This window comes from Bos indicus x Bos taurus, chromosome X, assembly GCF_003369695.1.
Source record: "Bos indicus x Bos taurus breed Angus x Brahman F1 hybrid chromosome X, Bos_hybrid_MaternalHap_v2.0, whole genome shotgun sequence".
NCBI lineage: Eukaryota > Metazoa > Chordata > Mammalia > Artiodactyla > Bovidae > Bos > Bos indicus x Bos taurus.
In genome coordinates this window covers 114,023,608-114,048,339 of record NC_040105.1, presented here as the reverse complement: position 1 = coordinate 114,048,339, position 24,732 = coordinate 114,023,608, and the positions used below count along the sequence as shown (strand labels likewise).

The 24,732-nt window shown below is 45.4% G+C and overlaps 2 long non-coding RNA genes across 10 annotated transcripts in view; both read right to left on the bottom strand.

Annotated features, from left to right (window-relative positions):
* Window positions 1-2,065: 2,065 nt before the first annotated feature.
* LOC113887258 lies at window positions 2,066-20,625 on the bottom strand. Of its 4 annotated transcripts, XR_003509686.1 has the most exons (8): window positions 19,579-20,625; window positions 19,046-19,211; window positions 17,228-17,467; window positions 13,637-13,796; window positions 12,918-13,007; window positions 8,350-8,534; window positions 2,916-3,124; window positions 2,066-2,294 (listed from the first exon to the last, which is right to left on the bottom strand). It is a non-coding gene; the product is annotated as an uncharacterized LOC113887258 (long non-coding RNA). The 4 variants fall into 4 exon arrangements; XR_003509687.1 differs by lacking the exons at window positions 2,066-2,294; window positions 2,916-3,124 and having other exon boundaries at window positions 7,830-8,534; window positions 19,579-19,680; window positions 19,782-20,625; XR_003509685.1 differs by lacking the exons at window positions 2,066-2,294; window positions 2,916-3,124 and having other exon boundaries at window positions 7,830-8,534.
* A 1,149-nt stretch (window positions 20,626-21,774) lies between these two features.
* The window catches only part of LOC113887256, a 171,761-nt gene continuing 168,803 nt past the window's right edge, over window positions 21,775-24,732 (bottom strand). For all 6 annotated transcript variants that reach the window (XR_003509682.1, XR_003509679.1, XR_003509680.1 and 3 more), the window contains 4 exons: window positions 24,311-24,633; window positions 23,786-23,961; window positions 23,392-23,517; window positions 21,775-22,022 (listed from right to left, as the gene is read on the bottom strand). This is a non-coding gene — a long non-coding RNA (uncharacterized LOC113887256). The remainder of the gene's footprint in view (window positions 22,023-23,391; window positions 23,518-23,785; window positions 23,962-24,310; window positions 24,634-24,732) is intronic.

Here is a 24,732-nt window from a genome sequence, read left to right as displayed (position 1 = left end):
TTTTGTTTTGTGGTCCTGAATAGAATACAATGGAACAGGAATTAGAACTGTTTTGAAATGTGAACTTATGTAGCAATAGTATTGAACTGAGAAGAATTAGATAATAAAAGTAATTATAGTGAATTCATGCTTATGTCCTTCTTGTATGTCATTCACAATAACTAAATTATCTTAGTTTATTGAATTTTCCTTGGTTATTAAAGAAAGTAGCAGACAATCTGCGACCCCTGCTCACTGGCTCATTTATTCCAAAGACGTGTACAGATTCTCTGCTCCGTGAACGGCCATGTTAGCGGTGGACACACTAGGAGAAGCAGGACACCCCTGCACTTACAGCGATGGTCTAGGAGCTGCAGTCACATGAGCTTTGTCTTGGGGATGAGGGGAATCTCTGAAACGGATCATTGCTGTGAGGTTTCCTTTTGCTTCTTGGATAAACTCCAGAGAACTCTCTTTCTAGGGCAGGAAGGAAAGGGGTCCTGGCTCTTGTCCCATAGCTGTTGACCACAGGGATGAAATAGGTGTTTTCTACCCACCATCTGCTAGGAATCCTAGAGAAATGTGAATCTTGCTCTTTTATGTATGGCCCAGTATTCCCTGTGCTGGCCCTCCTCTCTCTGCCCTGGGAAGCTGATTACCAAGTACATGGAAATAACAGTTTATTTGGTCATCTGGACTTTATTATTTTCACTTGTGAGCATGGTCTAGATTTCATTTGGATGAAATGAGTGAAGAGAAGCTGCAAAAGTGGACAGGACCTGCTGTGTGACTAGAATCTTGGGATCTTTGAGTGAGCTGTGCCCAGCTGGAGACACTGCTCTCCACCCCGAAACACACACAAACACTGACATTGAATAATATATTCTCCGGGAGGAAAACACAGAACAGCAATTCTGAGTGGTTTTCTTTCTTTCTTTTTTTTTTTTTTTCTTCTAATATTTAGTTTATTTTCTCACTGCCTTTATTAAGAGTGACAGAGGTAGAAACTTAAAAAAGGTACACAAATCCTTCCATTTCCAATTGAGCTGCCAATTCTCTGAGGTGTCTTGAAAACAAAACAATTTCCAGGGGAGAGAGGGACAGAGTATGAGATCCGAATAACACAACAAATAAGTAGTAGCCAGGAAAGATGCAACATCCGCCAGCGTCCCCAGGTTCAGGCAGGTTCAAAAGTGTGGAGGCAGCAGAGACACAGGTTAAGGCTGTGCCTGGCATCAAAAGGCAGGAGCGACTTCCGGGCCTAAGGAGGTGGTAAGGTCACTGCAGTGGGGGGTGTGAATGCGTGCAGGGGGCTGAGGGGCAGCTCTCCGTGCTGAGTGCCAGAGAACAACGGGAACAGGAGATGTCATTCTGGCCACGTATATGGCAGCTGCCAGATAGTCAGTGGACACTTGGAAAAGATGGAGAATTTCAAGACCCATGTGACCTGCTCAGACGCTCCTCCCCAAAACAAAGGAGATTTTTAACTGCTGCTCTTTGTTGAGCATCTGCTACGCAATATGGAACTGAAGAGATGTCAGGTGTTCAGTCACCTTTGTCTTCCTCTCTCCCTGCACACATGGGGGCACGACCCTGCCAGGCCTCCTCACTTAGGAAGGGTCATGTGATGACCCGGGGCCAGTGAATTTTGAGCAGAAGCATTTTTGTCACGACCATTTGTTTTGAAGGGACACAGGCGCCTGGGGGTTGATCCTCAAGTCAGGATAACACACAGACACACACGTCTCCGAGTGTGGTTCCTCTCCCAGAGACTAAAGTCCTGCACCTCTGACCCTTGACAGAGGCTGCCCCACAGGGAGCTGGCTGCAGGAATTCCACCCACCACACCCACACTCACACAGCCCGCCCCCGCCCCCCATGAGCTGCACTGTCAGCCCCCTTGGGGCTGTGCTCAGTCTCCATCAGGAGGGCAGCAGCCAGCTGCCAAAGTTCCCTGTTGGGGTTGGGAGTATCCTCCTCATGGGTCCCAGCCCCGAGGCCCCCCACACCTGCTGACCACAGCGCCCCCTCTCCCTCGTAACCTGGCCTTGGGATTTATCCTGCCTGACCCCCCCACTCCGCCCCACGCACTGAGAGTAGATTAGGCCCTGGTCCTGATGACCTCATGTGTGTAACTTTATTTGGAAATCCCACAGCAGCATCCCCTTACCATGGTGCTTCAGGTGGAGCCAGCAGGACTTGATGCAGCCCCTGGGCAAGCCTCCTCATGGTGGGTCAGTGGTAATCATTGCCATGGAAGTGCAGGGCACATCTCTAAGATCCTGAGGTATATCAGACCATTCCCTGTGGAATCCCTGTGGAATGTGTTACAGTAAACTCAGGATCTTTTGAATGTGACTGTGAGGTCCTGGCTTTTGATCCTGAGTGTGAGAGGCAGAGGGGTTTCTGGTCAGCCACCTGCAGATCCAGCTAGCACTTTGGTGTCCCCATTCAGGCTGTTCAAGCAGAGGACAAGCTCTAGCAGATGCCTGGGAGGACGCTCACCCAGGCGCCAGAGGCCCCAGACTCCAATGAGGATTCAGAAAGGAGCCAGGCAGGAGAGGAATCTGGGGTCCCAGGGGTGCAGGCTGCAAAGAGGGTCAGCAGCCCCAGAGACATGGAAGCAGCAAGCCCCTGGAGATCTCATGAGACCTGCCCGGGGCTGGCCGGGAGAGGGAGTGGGGAGCAAATGCCGCTGCAGATGAGCTGCCACCCTGGCCTCCATGAGGACGTCTGTGCTCTGGGGCCAAGGCTGGGACCACAGCCCCAGGGGGCACTCCAGGATGTATATGTGGCAGCTCTCATTACAGGTACTCCTCATGCGCCTTATTGGATATGACTGCTAAGTGTGGTTGGATTCTTGCTCTGGGTACATAAGAACCTCAGGCCTTTGATTGCTAGGAGGCCCAAACTGCCCCCCGCCCCCACCGACTCACCTGGACGTCATTTCCAGGATCCAGCATCCTCTGCAGCATTCTCTTTGTGGACATACACCACCCTGTTCCCAAGCTGATCTTGCCTTGGGCATCACAGATTGGATAGGCACCTCCCCGGGGTTAAGGATTCTCAGTGAATGTTCTGTTCCTCTGAGAAGTCCCTGTGTTTCCTCATGGCTTCTCTGGAGGCTCAGTGTTAAAGAATCTGCCTGTAATGTGGGAGATGCAAGTTTGATCCCTGGATGGGAAGATACTCTAGAGGAGGAAAAGGCATCCCACTCCACTATTCTTGCCTGGGAAATGACAGAGGAGCCGGGGTAGGGGGCTGTACCACACTCCGTGGTGTCACAAAGAGTCAGACACGACTGATCGATGGAGCACCCACGTGTACGCACAGCTAAAGGTTTGCTCTGGACCCTTGTATCCTTGGCAAGACACTTACCCCTGCCTGGATCTTGATAGACTTCTGTGGCAAATAATACTGGCAGACGTCTTAAAGTGGTTTTTGAGCAAGTACAGGGTTCCAGGCCTACACCTGGCCTCGGTTGGTGGCAAAACATCTATGAGGTTGGATCAGGGCAGTGTTTGTGGGGCTTGAGAAAAAAGTGGATCCAGAGATGTTTCTGTGGTGGAAGAGGCCCAGTTAGTATATTATATGGGATTGGAGGTTAAAGGAAAGGAAACGGGATTCTCCAGGCAAGAACACTGGAGTGGGGTGCCATTTCCTTCTCCAATGCATGAAAGTGAAAAAGTGAAAGTGAAGTCGCTCAGTAATGTCCAACTCTTCGCAACCCCATGGACTGCAGCCTACCAGGCTCCTCCATCCATGGGATTTTCCAGGCAAGAGTACTGGAGTGGGGTGCCGTTGCCTTCTCTGAAGGGAGAGGGAAAACTGAAGCTAATTTAGCAAGGGTTGTTTCACTCTTACAGGTTCTGTGTGCTTGTGTTTGGTTTCCTTTCTATTTCCTTTTTTAACATACTCAGCATGTTTTGCCCAAATTTTCCTTGCCTTTTTTATTTTGAAAATAGACTTTATTTTCACCTTTTCCTTTATAACCCTTTTAACCTTTGTAACCCTTTAAGATTTGAAAAAAAATGTGAAAATAGCAGAAATCTCTATGTCCCTCACCCAGTCTCCCTTATTCCTAATATCCTGCAGTAATATGATACATTTATTACAATTAAGGAGGAAGTATTGATGCATTATTTGTTATCAACTAAAGCCCATGCTTTACTCAGACTTCTATAGGTTTTACCCATTCCCGGATCCTGGCAAGGAAACTACCCTAACATTTAGTTGTAATGTCTCCTTGGGTTCCTCTTAGCTTTAACATTTCTTTGCTTTGGATGATCTTGACAGTTTTGAGGAGTACTCGGTAGATGTTTTGCACCATGTCCCGTGACTGGTATTTGTCTGATATTTTACTCATGACTAGTCTGGGATGACAAGTTTGGGGGAGGAATTTTACAGATGTAAAATCCTATTCTCATCACTTGTATCAAGTGTATATATTATTAGCACAACTGATCACTTATGATGCTCTCATTGATCATGTGGCTGAGGTACTGCTTGTCAGGTGTATGTGATAAAATGATTGTTGTATGTCCCCTCTCCATCCTGTCCTCTTTGGAAGAAAGTCATGATGTGCAGTCCATGCTTCAGGGGTGGGGAGTTATGCTCCACTTTCTACAAGTGGGAGTGTCTGCATAAACTGGGGTTTTTCTGTGTGGAACACTTGTCTATCCTTGTTTGTGTAATTAAGAAATTATTTATGTTTCTCAGTATGGAATCATGGTATCTTTATTACACTTTGGTTTAAAATCCAATAGAACTTTATATATTTTTATTTTCAAATTGTTCTCGGATTGGCCATTGGGAGCTCTTCCTGTCAAATCCCTTTGTATATACCTTTGCCACATCCCTGGAAATGTTGCTTCCTCTTTTGAAAGTTTTTTGAGCACTTTTTTTTTCACACCGTACAAGATGCTTCAGGCTCATTTTCCATATTTCCTGTCCCAATTCTAGAATCATCAATTTTTCCATGGAGCCCTTGTTCCTTTTATTGCCGAATGGTATTGACAAAACTAGATCTGTGCACTGAGTGTGCTCATTGGTACTGAAGGGTCATTGCTTCTGGGCAACCGTTGGTTGACAGGGCAACGAATTATATGTGTACTTCTTATCCTGTGTTTATTTATATATCTAGAAATATTTTAGATGGTAATGATTTCACGCGTATGACACCAAAAACACAGGCCAAAAAAAGAAAAACATAGATAAATTGGACCTCATCAAAAAAAAAAAAAAAAAAGTCTGTGCATCAAAGAACACAATCAAGGAAGCTATCATATGATCCAGGAATTCCACTTCTGAGTGTATAGTCAAAAGGAAATGAAAATAGGATATTGAAAAGATATCTGCATTCTTACATTTATCACAACATTATTCACAATAGCCAAAATATGGATACAACCTAAGTGTCCGTCAGTGGATGAATGGATAAAGAAGATGCAAAATATTCAGTATACAGCCATGTGAGAGAAGAAAATCCTGCCATTTGAAACAACTTGGAAGGAGCTTGAGGGCATTATGCTAAGTAAAATAAGTGAGACAGAAAAAGATAAGTACGGTTTGTTATCATTTACATGTGGAATCTAAAAGGACAAACTGGGACTTCCCTGGCAGTCCAGTGGCTAAGACTCTGCACTTCCAATGCAGGGAGCATGGATTTGATCCCTGGTTAGGGAACTAAGATCCCACACTGTTGTGCTGTTATTGTATTATCTAACTACTTGGTCATCTAGGCGAATCCATTCAAGGGAAGTACACAACAGAGTGAGGAAACTAAATACCCTCAACTCCGTGTGAGAGGACCAGAAGGAGAGTCTCCTGGTAGCCAGAGTGAGGGCAGATAGTGGGGAAGAGCAAATGTGAGCAAGGGATCCCAGCAAGTTGTAGGAACTCCTGAGTTCAATCTGAGCTGTACATGCAGGAATCGCACCAGAGACAGAATATCAAAAGTGTGGAGAACTGAACCATTACCCAAGGGGCAGGCTGGGCCCTGCGTGATTCACAAATACTATGTATCACTGCATTAACCACAGCAAAATGAACATTTATTTCAAGCACATGTGAAACATTCAAGAAGATAGAAGCCTATATCCTCAAACTAAAAAAATTTAAATGATGCAGAGTATGTTCTCTGACAAGAAAAGAATCAAACTAGAAAACAAACAATATGAAAGGAGAAGAAAAATCTCAAAACACTTGGAAATTAAACAACCATCCACAGGTAAAAGAGAGATTCTCAAGGATGTAGAAACTACACTGGAATAAATTAAAATGAAAGGGCAACGTATTGGAATTTATGCTGATGCTGCTGCTGCTGCTACTAAGTCGATTCAGTCGTGTCCAACTCTGTGTGACCCCATAGATGGAAGCCCACCACGCTCCCCTGTCCCCAGGATTCTCCAGGCAAGAACACTGGAGTGGGTTGCCATTGCCTTCTCCAATGCATGAAAGTGAAAAGTGAAAGGTGAAAGTGAAGTCGCTCAGTCGTGTCAGACTCTTAGCAACCCCATGGACTGCAGCCTACCAGGCTCCTCCGTCCATGGCATTTTCCAACCAAGAGTACTGGAGTGGGGTGCCATTGCTTTCTCCGATTGGAATTTATGGGATACATCTAAATCAGTGTTGAGGGAAAATTATAGCATTTAATGCTTAGATTAAGAAAGAAGAAAGACCTCAATCAATAATCTGTGCTTCCACGTTAACATAGAAAAAGAAGGAAAACTATACCCAAAGCAATCTGCAAACAAACACACCAAAAACAGAAAAGAAAAAAATTGAAATCAAAAATAAAAAAAATAATGGGAAAAAAAACTAGTTCATTGAAAAGATCAACAAAATTGATAAAACTCTAGCCAGATAAACAAAATCAAAAAAGAGAAGACAAATGACTAGTATCAGAAATGAAATACTGACTATCACTACAATTCTACAAGCCCTACACTAAAGATGTTGGAAGGATAAAAAGGAAACACTAAGAAAAAAATCTATGTACTGTACATAAATTCAAGAACTTAAGTGGAATTTTAAAATTACTCAAAATCCAGAAACTACTCAACTCACCCCTGATGAAATGTATAACCTTTATAGTACCACAACTATTAGAGAACGGATATCACCTTTTAAAATTTTCTAAAAAGAAAATCTTTAGAACCTCAGAAATATCAAACAGCTCAAGCAGAAATTGTCAGAACCAACTTTATCAGAACTCTGAAAAATTGCCAAAACTTAGCAGCAACTAAGCTACCAAGATTGTGAGCTCCAATGGGTAAGGGTTACTTGTCATACTCTGTGGTCCTGGTGTCCTTCATGGGCCTTGGCACTCAGTGGGAGATCAGAAAGTGTTCACTAAATAATGTCTTTCTCGCGGCTCCTGCAATCTGGTTGGATCAACTTTATTTGACCCCCAATACATTTAACCGGAGAAGGCGATGGCACCCCACTCCAGTACTCTTTCCTGGAAAATCCCATGGACAGAGGAGCCTGGTAGGCTGCAGTCCACAGGGTCGCTAAGAGTCGGACACGACTGAGCGACTTCACTTTCACTTTTCACTTTCATGCATTGGAGAAGGAAATGGCAACCCACTCTGGTGTTTTTGCCTGGAGAATCTCAGGGACAGGGGAGCCTGGTGGGCTTCCATCTATAGGGCCACACAGAGTCGGACACGACTGAAGCAACTTAGCAGAGCATCAGTACATTTAACAGGTCTAACGTGACCATAAACACAAACAGGAGCGGTGACACAAGTATATCTCTGCAAACATCTGTGGGAGAGGTGCCTGACACTTACATAGCCAACAGAGACAGAACTATTTTAGCCCATGGGTAGCTTTAAAAAAATTCCTTTTTTTTTTTTCATGAAAATCTGATCACTGCTGTGAAAGAACAAAATGATGGCAAGAAAGAGCTCCTCACAGAATGACAAGCTGAGCCTGTGTCCTCCAAGTGCTGGGAGAACCAAAGTGGCATTTAGGAGGAAATGACCAACCAGGCACAATAGGAAGGCTATTTAGGTTTGGAGGAGTACAGTATTCTGTGACTTCCAGAAGTATAAAACCCAGTCCTTTCCTGAAATACCCTCTGGCACACTCAAGACACAGAGACCTGCCTCTTCTAATGGGATAAACGTTCTGGCCCTTCCCTTATAGTGTGTGTGTCAGATGTCAGCACACAGGAAACAAGTGCTGCACAGTGCAAGTTCCAGGCCTGGCCTTCCTGTCACTATTATCCAAAAGGGAGTGTATGAAACGAGCAGTTATAATTCTGTTCACTTTTGCTTAAGTCAAAAGGACCTGAGACTGTGTTGGGTTAGCAAATCCACCCTTCTAGCAACAGAGAGGTCAAGACAGTAAGGTGATAGATACCTAAGCACAAAAATAGGCCTAAGACCAAAATTCCGATGCAAATGAATGGTGCACATGACCACAGGTTAGAGAGTCCATAATACACAGTGAGGATGCTCAGCTGGTGTTTTCAGCTCCTTATCAAGACTTCATGCTTTCCTGGGTTTGGGGCCATGATGTCGAGCAGTCACTGGATGGAGTTTGATCTGAAAGCATAAAGAGAACACAGGTGAACTGAAAGTGTGTCTTATTGAAACAACCTGATCTCAAAATGAGCAAAGGATTGTTCTTAGATGGGAGTTTAAATGGTGCCCTTCTTTTGAGGTATTCATAAGTACATCGCAAACTGAGAACATTTAAGCTTTTCTCATATCCAGTGAGGATAGTATATAAGAAAACAGATCCAAATCCCACTCCCAAGAGGAACTGAGGAACATGAGACAGCCCAGGTGTGATCATGTCACTCTGCTGCTTATTTCTCTACAATCCATAAAATAAAAGCTTCCCAGGTGGCGCCAGTGGAAACAAACCTGCCTGCCAATGCCAGAGACATAAGAGATGCAGGTTTGATCCCTGGGTTGGGAAGATCCCCTGGAGAAGGAAATGGCAACCCACTCCAGTATTCTTGCCTGGAGAATCCCATGGACAGAGGACCCTGGAGGACTACAGTCCATAGGGTCGCAAAGAGTGTGACACAGCTGAAGTGACTTAGCATGTAAAATAAGGCTCACACCCCTTCCTCTGATATTCAGGGTCCTTCAAATTGAACAGAAACCCCCATATGTTCTCTATTTACACCATGATCCCATTTATTGTTTCCCATGTTGGAAGATTTCTGTTTCACTGCAGGAAATAGGGCTGAATATTTTTTGTTGGGTTGCAATCTGTGTGACAAGTTAGCCACAGGTAGCAGTGATTTCTGGCTGGTTATTTAGGAAATTTTTCAAGTGCTAGCTTCCTCTCTTCTTTATTTCTGCATCTGGGCTCAAGAGAGGAGAAAACCTGACAAACAGTACTTCAGCTAGGTGATCAAGGTCAATATCAATGGTGATAAATCATGTTGATAGAATGTGCCCTTGATATGATGTCATAAGAATGGCACTTTGTCTCTGGTCTTCCTCCCCAAAACTCTTTACCCAGTTTAATCCTTTGGACTAACACTTATTTGTACGATGACCGGATGTTGATTTTTATCAGATACTTTTCTGTATCAATGTAGCTCTGACTTTTCTCACTCAATCTGTTATTGTAATAAGGCAATCCTGGGCTTATGTATTCCCAGATCCATCCCTCATTCCTTCTTGCTCTGTTCTAGATTATACAGGGGCCGACTCCAGCAGGCTGCAGTCAAACTAGCCAACAGTTGGCTGCCATTTTGGTTCAGCTAACCAGAAACACCAGCAAGAGATTAGAAGCCTGGAAGACAGAGCAGTCAAACATTTTTTTCCTTCCTCTGCATCAGGTGGCTTGTCCTTCAATGGTTCCATATTCTTCATGGCTCCAGCCATTCAACCATGAGGTTGACCCATCATGGCTCTGAATCCTGTTGAATCCAACACCCAGGTTCTAGTAACACTGTCTCCTTTCCTTGTCCTTCCATCCTAGGGGTGAGTGATTTACTCGTGTTGCTAAAAATTGGGTTTCCCAATTCTCTCCTGCTTGGCTTCCTACCACTTTTGTAACCAACCCCTTGCATTAAGTTCCCTCCATGGTAAAAATTTACAGTGGTTTCTGTTTTCCTGGACAATCCTTGACTGTTACATGCACCCAATTATAATGACTGAATTTATTAAATTATAATAAATTATAATTTAAACTCCTTTGCATTCCTGGTGTAAACCCAGCTCTGTCACCAGAAGTTAAATGTTTGTCTCTTCTGTAATTAACAATAATAATAATAATAATAAAACAAAATACCCTGGGCTCTGAAACTTTCCCCAAATAATGTATCTTTCATCATCATCTTCACAGTCTTCTCAAAAATAATTTTTACACTCACTAGTTTTTGGGCATATATGGAAAAATTCCAACAGCATAAGTAATACAGTGATTTAGTAAACTTGTGCACACAGCCTACACCCACAGTTACCTACACACTTATGCACACAGCCTACACCCACAGTTACCTACACACTTATGCACACAGCCTACACCCACAGTTACCTATACACTTTTGTGCAGACAGCCAAAATCGTGGATAGTGTGGCAACATTTGGGACTTGTGGATGGTTGCTTGTTAGCAACAACTGTCTCCTTGTTTCTTTTATTCTCCCAGGTTTTGCATTCTTCTTTAAAAAAAAAATGCTGCCTACCTCATATAGTTGTGAAGATCAAATGAAAAGACATATAAATGTGAGAACTGTTTTGTACATAGTAAGTTGCTATTTCAACATTCTGGAGTGTTCTATCAGACCCCGCAACTCTTCTGTGTGTCACATCTAATCTCTTATTGGATCTGGGAAAATGTCTTGTAGCTTTTTGTCTGTTTATTCAGGAAATCTATTCAGAAACTGCAGTGTTGAGCTTCATCTCCCACATATACCCTCTTGAAAAATATCATTTCCTTTTTTTAATTAAAAAAAAATTGGCCTCACTGTGCGGCAATGTGGTACATATACACAATGGAATATTACTCAGCTATTAAAAATAATGCATTTGAATCAGTTCTAATGAGGTGGATGAAAATGGAGCTTATTATACAGAGTGAAATAAGTCAGAAAGAAAAACACCAATACAGTATATTAATGCATATATACGGAATTTAGAAAGATGGTAACGATGACCCTATATGTGATACAGCAAAAGAGACACAGATATAAAGAACAGACTTTTGGACTCTGTGGGAGAAGGTGAGGGTGGGATGATTTGAGAGAATAGCATTGAAACATGTATATTACCATCCGTGAAATAGATCGCCAGTCCAGGTTTGATGCATGAGACAAGGCGCTCAGGGCCAGTGCACTGGGATGACCCAGAAGGATGGGATGAGGAGGGAGGTGGGAGGGGAGTTCAGGATGGGTGACACATGTACACCCATGGCTGATTCATGTGAATGTATGGCAGAACCACTACAATATTGTAAAGTAATTAGCTTCCAATTGAAATAAATAAATAAATTTACAAAAAACATTTTTGGGCTCACTGTGCGGCATGTGGGATCTTAATTACCAGATCAGGGATCAAAACTCTGCCCCACCCCTGCAGTGGAAGTCTGCTGGACCACTAAGGAAGTCCTAAAACATTTCATTTCCTGGTTTCTTAAAATTCTAAATGTATGGCCCAAGTTTTAAAACTGATTTAAGTGACATTTCTGCTTTGGGCAGCTTAAATATTTTCTTTATTTGTTTGTATTTAACAATGATCATTGCCTTCATTCTTTCCTTGACTTCTCATTTGAGGAAATGGAAAAATCCAGTGATGTAAATTATAGTAAGAGGTCTCACTTAGGGGAAATTAGGAACACATACTACATGTGAGGTCAAATTTGCTATTTCTCTAGACATGATTTAGATAGCTAGAAACAGCAATAGTAGTAGCTACATAGCTATATGTGTGTGTGTGTGCGTGTGTGTGTGTGTGTATATATATATATATATATATATATATATATATATATATATATATATGTTATATACCTCATACCTCTGATTATGAAAATAACCATGCCATGGGATAGTGTGATTCATATTGGCAAATATTTTTTGCACAGGGAAAGGAGCTGGGAGATGAGGTCAGGATGGAATGAAGTAGTCTTAGAAACGCAGGGAACTTTCCAGGTGGGCTGACAGTCTCTCCATTTTCCTGGAGAAAGTGGCTAGGTTTTGAATTCTATGGCCATCAGCTCTTAAACCTGGCCCCAGACATGTGAGGCACTAGCCTTCCTCAGAAGTTCCACTTATTGCTAGAGATTTCACTCTAAGAAAATAACTATTTTCAGTGGGCTAATTAAAAAAGAAAAAGACTTCTCAGATCTCCTGGGTGGAGTTAGTCCATTACTTGATTTCTCCAGAATGGCCCGGTGGGACAGGAGGCCATGAACTGGACATGGAAATGTGGGTGTATTTTTAGTGCCACCTCCGGTTTGTTGTGGGTTTTAAGTCATCCACTACATGCGTCAGCAGCTTCTGATCAGACTGGACCGTATTATCTTTAAAGATCCTTCTGAAGTGAGAACCTATGTTCCTTCACTTCACCCACAGACATGATGGACTTCTCTCTGAGTTAGTGTTGCTGGGAACGACCCTGTCTCATTCACTAGCTTGTTTAATATTTACCAGGATCAGGCAGAACCGAGTCCTAATCTAAAACAGAAAACTGGAATTCAGAGAGTTTAGAGACCTGCTGGGGGCTCCAGAAGAATCATCTAAACTAGGACCTGACACTGGTCTTGCCCATGGCAGCTCCTCCCCTTGCCCCAACTCCTCTGTGACCTCCTTTGGACAATTTTCACATCAGTCAGCACAGAGCAAACACCTGGGTAGGTGTGAAGGTCACCACAAATGGCTTCTTCAGGGCTTGGGGCTCCCTGGGAGCCAGGATCTGGTGGGACAGGATCAGGTGTACCCCAAATGAAAGGGAAGTGTACTTACTGCCTCTTTAGCTGGTCCATGGACTTTTTCTCCTCCTCGATTTTGGCCTTTACAGCCTTTACAATGGTGGCATGGAAAAGCTCAACCTCTCTAAAGGAAAGCCAGAAACAGAATGAATGAGCATTTTTATCGGTATTGGCCACTTTCCCTGACAACAGTTACTAAGAGAAAACATTTTGGGTGGGCTGCTGCCTGGAGTCTCTGGGCTGGAGCTGGGGGTCCCAAGTCCAGTCTAGAAGCCCCATCCCTGTGAATGGGTTCACACAGCCTCCATCCTCCCCTGGGGAGACGGGCTCCTCCAGCTATACTCTGAAAGGTAACAGATGAGTATTTTTTCTCTACTGTCAGGAGTTTCTCCTTAAAATGGAGGCAGCAGGGGAAGATGGACTAGACTCTGGACCAACATGGTCTCTGCTTCTGTTCTGACTTAGGAGGCTCTAAGGAGCTACTCCAGGACTGAGGTCTGGACCGAGGAGCTCAATGTCCAATCTGTCTTTGAACTTCAAGAGTATCCTAGTCTTGGTAAGGTGTAACTCCCTCCAGAGTCTTCCTCTTTACTCTTCTGTTCTAGATCTTAAAGCCTTGGATCACTTTTCCTGGAAGGAATGTGTCTTAATTCCTTGTGGGTTCTACAGGCAAGCTCAGACAGCAGGCTGGGGGCTATGTCACTTCCCAGCAGGTTTCTTAGGAGAAATCCCTGATTCCACAGCCTGACCCACCTGGATGCCAGGATCTTCTAGGCTTTTATATCCACCACCACATGCAAAAAATATTAACTCATGAACGCTCTTCTCTGTAGCAGGAAGAAGGCAAAGCATATGCTGTCCCAAATGATCCCCACCTCCCCACTGAGCAGTTTACATGACGAGTCGTCATCAGCTAGGGGAGGGGAAAAGAAAAAGAAAAAAATTAAAATGAATACTCATTTTCATTGTTATTTTATAAGCTCTGTGATACGATCACACAGCATACGAGCAAACTTCCGAGACACTGAGTCCCTGTGAACGGATTTATTCACAGCCAAGGGCACAAACTTCAAGTATGGTAACAGCACCAGTTCAGAAGGATGGCCACAAGTGAGCTCTGGATACTCTAGGGCTCAGGAGGAAAGGCCAGGGAGAAATCACATCTGTTTGTCCCAACACCAGAGGGAATCTCGGCACAAACAAGACATGTTCTGGGAATGGGCCCTTTCCAGGGTGACTAGCAGAGTAGCTACAGTCTACTGGAAGAAGAGGTGTCAACAGCATGTCTGACCCCCCAAGTCAAACAAGCTCTACTGCCTCCTTCATCATCTGACAGGGAGGCAGGGCAGGGCGGGGGTGGGGGTGGAGGTCGGGGAGAGCCAGGTTCCAGGCCCTATGGAGAACAGAGGACAGTGGCGCTGTCCAGGGTGCTGACGCAAGAGGCACAGGGTGGGAATGGGAGTCCCGCCTCCATCAGGGAGGGAGTCTAACTACAGACATTCTGCTGCTCCTCCCAACTGTCCATCCGGTGGAGCTTCTCTGAGCTTCGGGGTGGGGGCTCTGCAGGCAGAGCTCCTCTGATGATCCACCCAGCAGTCATAGGTGTCCATGGGCATCTGTGACATTTCCCATCATAAATACAGGAAGTTCAGGGAGTTGCTAAATACCTGCTTGGGAAGAGGGATGGGATATTTGTAGAAGAAGATCAAAGATTATCTTAGGGGTAGGGGTGTTCTGACCACAGATACCCTGGAGGCACCATCCCACAGCTCCATGAAGACACTGAGTTGGGTGTCCCTTCATTTTCTTCCTTCAGGGGCTTTGACCCAGATATTTAAATTAGAACACTACTTCTGCCCTCCCTTCTCTGTCCCTCTGTTCCCAAATCTGCTTTTCATACTCATGCATTTGTGTATCCCTTGACTGTGCAGGCCAGGCTGAATGCTTGGATCAACCATTAACTATTTTGAACCAATTTTTCAATATAGCCACACGCTCCTATCTGAAAAACAAATGGGAAAGTAGTATCCTGAAACTCTGCACCCAGAAAACAAGGTTGATGTCTTTCAATCCCAACACACGCAGGAATTCCCCACAGCTCAGTGCTCTGATGGGTCCTAAAATCCAGTCCCACCCAGTGAAGTGCTTGGTGTTTCACTTCTGGGAGTTAAACCCAAGAAGCAAGGAGAAGAAGCCTCAGCATGGTGCTCTCTGCACTGGGAAATACCTCTCTTTTCAAAGAGGATACTTAGAGTGTCATAGGAACAAGCCAGACTTTGCAATAGCCAATGGGTGAGCACTAATCCAGGATTCATTTGGTCAGAGACAAACCTAGACAGCATATTACAAAGCAGAGACATCACTTTGCCGACAAAGGTCCATATAGTCAAAGTTATGGTTTTTCCAGTAGTCATGTATGGATGTGAGAGTTGGACCATAAAGAAGGCTGAGCACTGAAGTATTGATGCTTTTGAGTTGTGCTGCGGGAGAAGACTCTTGAGATTCCCTTGGACAGCAAGGAGATCAAACCAGTCAATCCTAAAGGAAATCAACCCTGAATATTAGTTGGAAGTACAGATGCTGAAGCTCCAATACTGTGGCCACCTGATATGAAGAGCTGATTCATTGGAAAAGACACTGATGCTGGGAAAGATTGAAGGCAGAAGGAGAAGGGGACAATAGATTATGAGATGGTTGGATGGCATCACTGACTCAATGGACATGAGTTTGAGCAAACCCCCTGGGTGATAGTGAAGGACAGGGAAGCCAGTTGTGCTGCAGTCCACGGGGTCTCAAAGAGTTTGACAAAACTGGGCAACTAAACAGCAACAACAGAAAAGTGAAGACCAGGTCTGAAACCTGGGTTTACAGAAAGAATGAGTGAATGAGTGGATTCCACAGTCACATACTTTCCAGGAACAGCTCTTGGGAGGGATCAGCTCCCAGGTGCCCGTCTCTGCCCATTGGACTGGCTTCAGGAGAAAGCATGACCTCCTGTCCTGCCTCACCCCCTGTCCTATAACTCTCAACACTACCCCACAGACAAACACACACTGCTAGAGTCCAACTGAGGAATAAAAATAATTTTTACTACCAACTAGAAACTTAACCATTCACATGGACTGGAGAAAAATTAAATTATTCAAAGACACACTCATGGTTACATAGACTTGGCCTCCCCAGACCTCTAAACACAGCAATGCATGTGCCTCCCCACACCCAAAGTCAAATGCTTTCCAGGAGAATTGCCTGGCGAGCTCATCTTCAAGTGCCAGGAAGGGGAGAAGCAGGCAGTCATGCATCACTGTTCTTTTATGTTTATTTTAATTAATTTTTAATTGGAGGATAACTGCTTTACAATATTGTGTTGGTTTATGCCACACATCAACATGAATCAGCCATAGGTATATGCATGTACCCTCCTTCTTGAAACTCCTTCTCACCTCCCACCCAATTCCACCACTGTTCTAACGCTCTGTCAGTTACAGCCATGAGCAGCAGGCCCTGGGATTGAGTTTAAACTAGAGCTAGAGGTGGATTAACTCCTTCAGCTCCTGAAAGGTCACTGTTTAATTTCTTGACAGAATACAGAGCTTAAAAGCTATCTTTGTGGCCTAAAATTTTCATGAGACTCTGGGATGACCCGTGGGTGGTTTATCTACCAGGGAAGGGCCACACTGTGGCCTAGAAGGCAGAAATTTAACAGAGAACCGGCCACATTCTGTGGACAGGAGGTGTTGGTCTCAATCCTGCACCATCTTAGCTGTTTTTAAGTCAAGACGCCAGTGCTTAGGGCAGCTATGAAGCTCCTGTGTCCACCCATGCATCAGGGCACCATAAAACACCTGCACCTTTGGGGGCCCATCCCTCCCATCTGTACCCTACACCATGTGGTGAAAAACCTTGTCCATTCTATCAATATTTACACTTGCATGGTGCTTTCCCAGTAAGAAAGTCAGTTTCAGTCAACAGAATATAATTTGTGAAGACATCCCATGACTATTTCAACTCATAAAGGGCCACATGCAGCCTGTCCTGGAGTGGTATCCAATTGTTCCTCAGTAGGGATAGATTTTAATCGAGAAAATACATTTTAGAGGTTTTTTTTTTTTTTTCCTACAAATACATATCCTCTTGTCCTTGAGAGGGTAGAAGTGAGTAAAAAGGATTCTGCTTAAAATGGCAAAACAAGGAGTAATAAACGGTCATTCTGAGTTTGCCAGCATCCTATTTGGGGCTTTTAAAAGAGCAGCATGAGGGGCTGAGGGCTTTCTATAACCACCCAACAGGTCATCTGCTCTGAAGCTGGGACCGCAAATGTGTTACACGGCACAAGCCACTTACTGACTGTTTTTCGTTGTGATCATGAAGACGTTGTAAGTGATCAGCCAGTCCCAGTAGCACAGGATGCTCTTGATGGGTTTCAGAAGCAAGTCGCCCCCGAAGAGCAGGAAGTAGAAGCAGGCCACCACATAGCCCATGCAAAAGATGCTGATGCGGGTCATCCCAGTGATGAAGATGGTGGTGAGCACGAACCAAAAGGGGTAGCTGAAGATGACCACCATGAATGTGTCCAGGTACAACCTGGACAATGAAACCAAGAGACAACACAGACTGCAGCACAGATGAAGTTGGGAGGGTCTAGTCGAGGAAGGGAATGCATTCACACATCCTCCTCCTGACTTGGCCTGGAGGCACAGGCCAGACAGGCACTTTGATCGCTGGCTGGTCCACGCACAATCCTCACCCAGTTAGTGATGGACAGAGCAGTACTTTGTGAAAAGACTGTGTGCACTTTTATCATCAAACTGGGGCCAAACTTCCCACAAGAGCAACATTCTCTGTCTAGTACCTGAGGAGTCAGACATGACTGAGCGACTACCACTTTCAATTTTTTACACACCGACATGGAGTTTGCAGGCTCTGTGAGCACTCTCTCTGCACTTCCCTGGGCTGAGCCAGGATCCCTTCTGTGGGACCACTCCTCACTCTGCAGACAGGCAAATGCTCAGGCCCCATCCTCCCCCAGTGATGGAGCTCTGGGAGGTTCCCCCGCTGGGTATCAGCTGACAGACATCGTTCCTACAAGCCGTGTCCTGTCTGGATTCATTTGCTCAGAGGCTCTCGGCTTTGGAGGCTTTGCTTTGGTTGTTTCTCTTCCCAAGTTTTGGGAGAAGCACAGAAGCACCAATTGTGCTATCAGATACTTGATAACTGAGTTGTTATTTTGTGGGAGCTCTTAAGTCATCTCTGATTAAATAGGTGCTACACTGTTCTCAGTGTGGTTAGAGAATAAGTGGTCCCTAGAAGAATGCTGGTGATGGACACGGTGATGGAGTTGGTGATGGAGAGGGAAGGCTGGCATGCTGCAGTCTATGGGGTTACAAAGAGTCGGACATGACTGAGTGACTGAACTGAACTGAGAACACTGTCACAGAAGTGGACTTTTGGACTGTACTCTTCTTAGACTAAAATACTCAACACTTTTGAATAGTTCCATGACTTTTCTCTAAACTATGTTTCACTCATCCTTGATGTCACACATATGGGAGAGTGCATAAGATGTGAGTGTTTCTCAGCATCCCACGGTCACACAGGCAACATCCATGATTCAGTCCTGGTGGGATCTGAACACCCATAGTCCTCTTGATGTGTGTGACTTGAAGTTGGTGAAACTAAGCTGCTGGCATGTTTGAGTGTGAGTGTGTGTGTGCTTGTGTGTACATGTTTGTGTACTGTGGGCTTTCCATCCATTCCCCTTCCCTGCCTGCAGCTGTGAATCCCCCTGTAGGAGCCCCAGCCCTCATTCCTCAGCCTGACATGCTTTGGGTTCAGAAATCAAAAAACTAAGCTTGTGGGAACAGCATGCAAACACCAGCCAACACGCAATGGGGAGGACCTCCAGGGCTGCTGGGAGCACATGAGGTCCTGGCTGTCCTGGGGTTCAGGGGCATCTGCTCCCCAGAACTGCCCTGGGCATGTTCATGGAGGACAGAGGATAACAAGGAGGTTTGGCCTCCAGATCACCGAGCCATCTGGCCCTGGGATTCTTGGCTTCATGGTGCAATAAGCAGGTCAGTGCCCAGGAAAGGCAGAGGAGCTGGAGGCATGGACTTTGGGGGTCACATCTTCTCAGGGGCTCTCCACGGGTGGCTGCTTTACCTGCAGTGGATGGAGTTGGGCACAGGGTTGTGCTGGCTGAATGAGGCCGCGTCCAGGTTCATGCAGATCTCTACATTGTCACCTGCCATGATCCATATGGCGGCCTTATTCTCATCCTTAAAGATCTATCATTGCAGTGAGGTGCACAGGAGCAGCATGAAATCATCTGGTGGAACAGAAGCATCTGTGGTCTGGCCTTGTCCTTTCAGCTACCCTGTCCAGTTTGTAGGTCTATGTCCGTGGTGGCAGCAAGAAGCAACTGCTTCCCCAAGACCAGGCCCATCCACCCCCACAGCACCGCCCCCCAAGAAGGTGGGTGCATACACGTGTGTGGGGCTGGATAGTGGGGGTATGTGGCAGGAGATAAAATTACTAAAGTGAAAAAAGTGTTTGGAATGCTAACATGGTATTAACTCTGCAGACATAACAGCCTGTCCAGACTGTGCAGAGGTGCGGTGGGGCGGGGGGCGGGGCAGGCAGGAATGCACTGCTAGGGGAAAGATGAGCAGGCGGGACCCCAGCTCCCCACTTACACAAGAGGAACACAGGGTTGGACCAAACGATGAAGTCAGGGAAGTACAGCCACTTGATGATGTTGTTATTGAAGCTGGCGCCCTTGAACCTCCAGAGGTAGTCTGCTGGGTGTGGGGTGGGAGGAGCTGGTCAGGGAGCCCCTCATGCCCTTGAGTTCCCCTCTTCCCGGCGCTGGTGCTGGTGGTGGTGGGGGGGGACACACCTCAGCAGGGGGCAGGGGGGATGCCGATGCAGACGAAATACTGGAAGGTGATGATGCAAGCCAGGAAGTAGCAGTACTTGGGTGGGTCAGATCTCGATGATGGCCTTCCTCCTGTGCCAGTACAGGACGACAATCACCCAGCAGGTGTGAATCATGGTGTAGAAGTCTATGCACTGGCCGATCACGTTAGCTGGCATGAGGAAACAGATCTGCATGAGGATGAAAGAGGCAAAAAGTTGGCTTTACAGGGAAGGGGAGTGGCATCAGTGGGCAGCCCCCAGGGGCAGTGGAGACCCGTGTTCCTGAGTTCTTCACCTGCTCTGCCTCTGCAGTGTGTTTTCATCATGAAGACAGAAGACTGACCAGTTGACCATCAATAAGAATCACTGTTCCAAGTACTGAGGGCAGACCTTCCACACTATTCAGGTCAAAACAGTGTGCTCTGGCTGAGGTCATACATTCAGAAGGCACTAAACACACACCCAGGCATCTGTAAGACTGGGCGTCCTGAGAAGCTGTGTCCAGAGCCGCAGAGCAGGGGACAGGCACTGAGTCCTGGAGACTCTCCACCAGGCCAAGGAACCCTGCCATGGAATTTCTCCCCCAGACCCCTGGATCCCAAGGAGACAGAAATCAGGGTGTGGAGACGTGCCACAAAGCCCTCGTGGCCACCTGGCTGAAAGCAGCCACTGGAATTTTCAGAGAAAAGAGAAAGAGAACAGGTCAGCAAGGAAACTCACCTCCAGACCAAACTTGTGGAAGAAGTACTTTGCCGGGAGCCGGTGAGGCATTCCACTCATGACAAAGGTCATGAGGAAGGAGGCTCGACATACGCAAAGGTGGGATCAAGCCTCAGGAGTCCCCCCAGATATTCTCGAGCATCTGCCCCCAAAACCAGAGTCTGCCTACTTTATTGCTTTGTGCTCTCACCTCTGACTTTACTGGGGGCTGTCCCCCACCATCATCTCGCTCTCTCTGTCAAAGAGTTAACTTACAGCTCCAATTAATAAAGTTCCTGGGCAATTAAGAGTGTTTAAATCCAAACCCCTCAGATGGCTCTCTAACTCACCTGACAAGTTTACCCGGACTCCTACAGCTATGCATACGATTGTTTACAGTCTCCCAGCCTTGAGAGGCACAGGAAGCTTAAGATATTCAAATAGCTTAGAGCCTCTCAGAGAGTTAGAAACTGTCAGAATAAAACTAGTAAAAGATTTCATTGATGAGCCAATGCTTGCTGCCAAGTTTTCACATCCCCTGAATTGTATCCTTGAATATGTATTAATTAATAGTTGGTATGTAGAAAAAATAAGTAGTGGCCTTGGTGTTAGTAACTTTAGACCCTTAAGGTAATAAATTCTTTCTTTTGTTGTAAACCCATTACACATCCACCCTATAGGAATGCAATTTTATCTTCGGAAGATGGCGCCAAACCTTAAAATAATTACTCTTAGAGAATATAAGTCTTTGTTGATAAGTCCTTGTCAAGAGTCATAAAATGTTAATAGGCCTTCTGGCCAGAAGATGATGTAAATCACCTAAACCATTTGTATACGATAAATTTGCAGGAAAGAAACCCTGGATTTTGATAAGGATCAAAAACTGCTGACTTTGCACCCCCTATTATCCTCTATGTGTAACTTAGGGTATATAAGCCCCTGCTGAAAATAAAGCTACGGGCCTTGCTCACCAACGCTTGGTCTCCCCATGTCATTTTTTCATTTCTTTTCACCTTCTGGCTGAAGTCTCCATCTGGAGCGTGGATATCCTCTGCGACCATTTATTTGCCTGGGCTTCTAAGACCCACTCGAGAAGGTGTCTAAGGTGGGGCACCTTCCGCTAGTCAAGAGGGCACCTGCGGCCTCCGTGGTCAGAGCTAACCTGGTGTCACGGGTTATACTGATTTTCCACGTAAACCAAGCTACTCAGCCTCTTTTCTCCACTGAATTTTTCCTACTGAGCTATCCTCATTCTATTACTCTTATATCTCTAATTAACATATAAATAGTCGCCTAGGCCATCTCTCCTTCAAATACCCTGGATCAGCCGGGGCTGGACCTCGGCAATGCTTGATGAAATACTTGGCACAGTTAACAAGTCTATCATCCAGCTGGAGTCTTGTGATGTTGTGGAAGATGGTTTTAGACACAGGGTTGAGAGGTTGTTCCATCCTTGGTAGTACTCCTGATGGCGGTAGATGGTGACCTTGAAGGCCAGAATGGCCAGCATCAGCAGGTTGTTCTAAAAAACAAGGAAAATACAGGTGATGCCACATGGTCATTTACAGTCTCTTCAAAAAGCCATCTCATTTCACTGTGGGTTTCTAAAGGGACAGTGTGTGATCAGATCCCACATCCATGAAACAGTCTTGACTTTAATGCTCATTTTCCCTGTTTTGTGGTAACAAGGGTGGAGTCATCTCCAGTTTGCAAATCAGGCTAATTTTCATGATAACAGGATTTAGAACCTCTACACCAATGACTGGCAATGGTCACACCAGATCCAGAAAAAGTACCACCGAACCACACAGCTGGGTCCAGTTACTCGGAAGGGTTGTCCAGCCTTCTCTTCAACGAAACGTGAGAAACTCTTATTCAGCATCCTACAGGGACCCTGGGAAACAGACTGAGCTGCAGACTGGGGCTCAACTTAGCAAGTTTTGAACACAGTACCTCCGAAAGCTGGCTGGAGAGAGCAGTAGAGTGAAAAATATGCTGAGCATACTATAAAATAATAATATAAAATAGGTAACATTTATGTGCCAGACATTAATCTAATCACCCCTTGCAAATATGAGTTGGTTTTATCTTTGTAACAGCTCTTAATGGTAGACATCATTTGTATGTTACAAACAATATTGGTCATATGAGCAAAAAACCAGAAATCTACACCAAGAGAGAGAAGAGATGCTTAGTACACTTTCAGACTCTAGGAGTTGAGTACAAAGGCTTTAATTACATCATCAGCATAATCCATCAAAGTAAAATGCTCCAACTATCCATCATAGTAACATGTGAATAATCTGAACTATATTGCTTTCCTTATGCTTGTTACAACTATTTGAAATCAGAATTCACTTTTCAAAGACATGCTGTTTATATGTGGCTACTTCTAAACATAATAGATGCCACTGATTAAAATATGTAGAATTTAGAGAGCAAACATTTCTTGTCATGCTACGCTTACTTCTCAGAAATAATTACTCTGACCATTTGGTGTAATTTACTCAATATTTTTTCTTTGTGCCTACAAGACATCATTCTATGTATCCTGTTTTGAAGTTTGCTTTTCTTTTTCAACATTACAATATATTTTGGATATCTTTCAGTGTCTGATAATATCATCAATCTACCTCAGTCTTTAAGTGGTTTCATAACATTCCAGTGAATATATTTGTCATACTCTATTCAACGAATCTCAAATTACTCAGCTGATTTCTTTTCAGCACAATTCAATACCGATTTTAATATTCAGTCATGTGTTTTGGAGGTGACTGCAAACCCCATGTTAGAGGATGAGGCTGCTCTCAAAGGTGAGGTGAATGGTCTCCAGGGAAAGGGCTGCAGACGTGAACTTGGCAGAGGCAATGCTAAGGATGAGGAAGCCTTACCCTCAGGTAGATGAGCAGAGGAGACGACTTCCTGAGGCCCATCCATTCCATGGGATCAATGGGTGTGCTGTTGAGCAGAGACTTGTTCAGCTGGTGCAGGGGTATGTTCGTCTGGTTTTCATTTGGCTGAAAAGAAGAAAGAAGGGAGTAAGAGACGGCCCCACAGTCAGGAAAATTCAGACTAGTCTCCTTCAGCTTTGAGCAAAGGGACTCAGGGATGGGGAGGGAGGACCCACTTCAGAGGGAGTCAGCATCAGGAGAGACGGGACCAGGACACTTCTAACTCACTGAGCTGATGAAGGCCTGATGGCGAGTGCTGGGGGACGTGGGTACCCCAGGCTCTGCCTCCCTTCCCTGAAGGCCAGGCAAGGAGACCCCCGTCTCCAAGGCTCACCAATCAACAGTTCACAGAGAAGTTCTCAGGCTTGATGGTCTGCAGCTGGTACAGCATCTTACAGACGATGATCACACATGTCCAGACGGTGCAGACACTGAGGGCAGATGGTGGAGCTTGGCGTATGGCAGAATGAAAGCCCAGGAAATCAGAAACACATAGTTGAACAGAGACACCTGAGAACACAAAATTGGAAATGCAGACAAAAATATGTCACATGGCACAACATCTAAAAACCTAGATGTTTTTACGCAACTTGACTGATTCGTTCCTCTGAGCTGAGCAAAGGTTGGCTGAGCTCTTATGTACAAGAAACGGTCGTGGGTGTTAAGATATACATTTTGTACACAGACAAGTGTACAACCAGGTGATGTTAAGTAACATCACAACAGGAAACTACAGAGGTGAACAGGCTTCTGGGAGGACACTCAGGGGGTCCTTGGCCCAACCTGGAGCTTCAGGAACCTCTCCTGGGAGAGAACACACCTGAGCGGTGCCCTCAAGCTGTGAGGAATTCAGACATACCCACGGTGGGTGGGCATGTGGTGCACAACCACATCTGTGAGTCAGCGTCCATCTCTGCCCCATCCGCACTCAGTGGGGGACCTTAAGTCCGAGCGGCCTGGGGCTCCAGCTGGACGAGACACCTGGTTGGGTCTGGCCTGAAGACAGAACGGCGACACTTGTCTCCTTCACAGACACCCAGATGATGTAGGAGTACATGATCTTGATGATGTGCAGCTCCAGTATCCACCACAGGAAGGTCTGCAGCTGGTAGAAGCCCTCCAGGAACAGCAGAAGCAGCACTGTGAGGTGGTCGATCACCAAGTGCCAATTGTTCCTCAGATCTGCAAGGCAGGACGTGTGTGCAGCTGTGAGTGGAAGCCTGGCCTGTACAGATTGCTCCCACAGTTTCTAGTTCACTGCCCGGGTCAAGTATATACTTG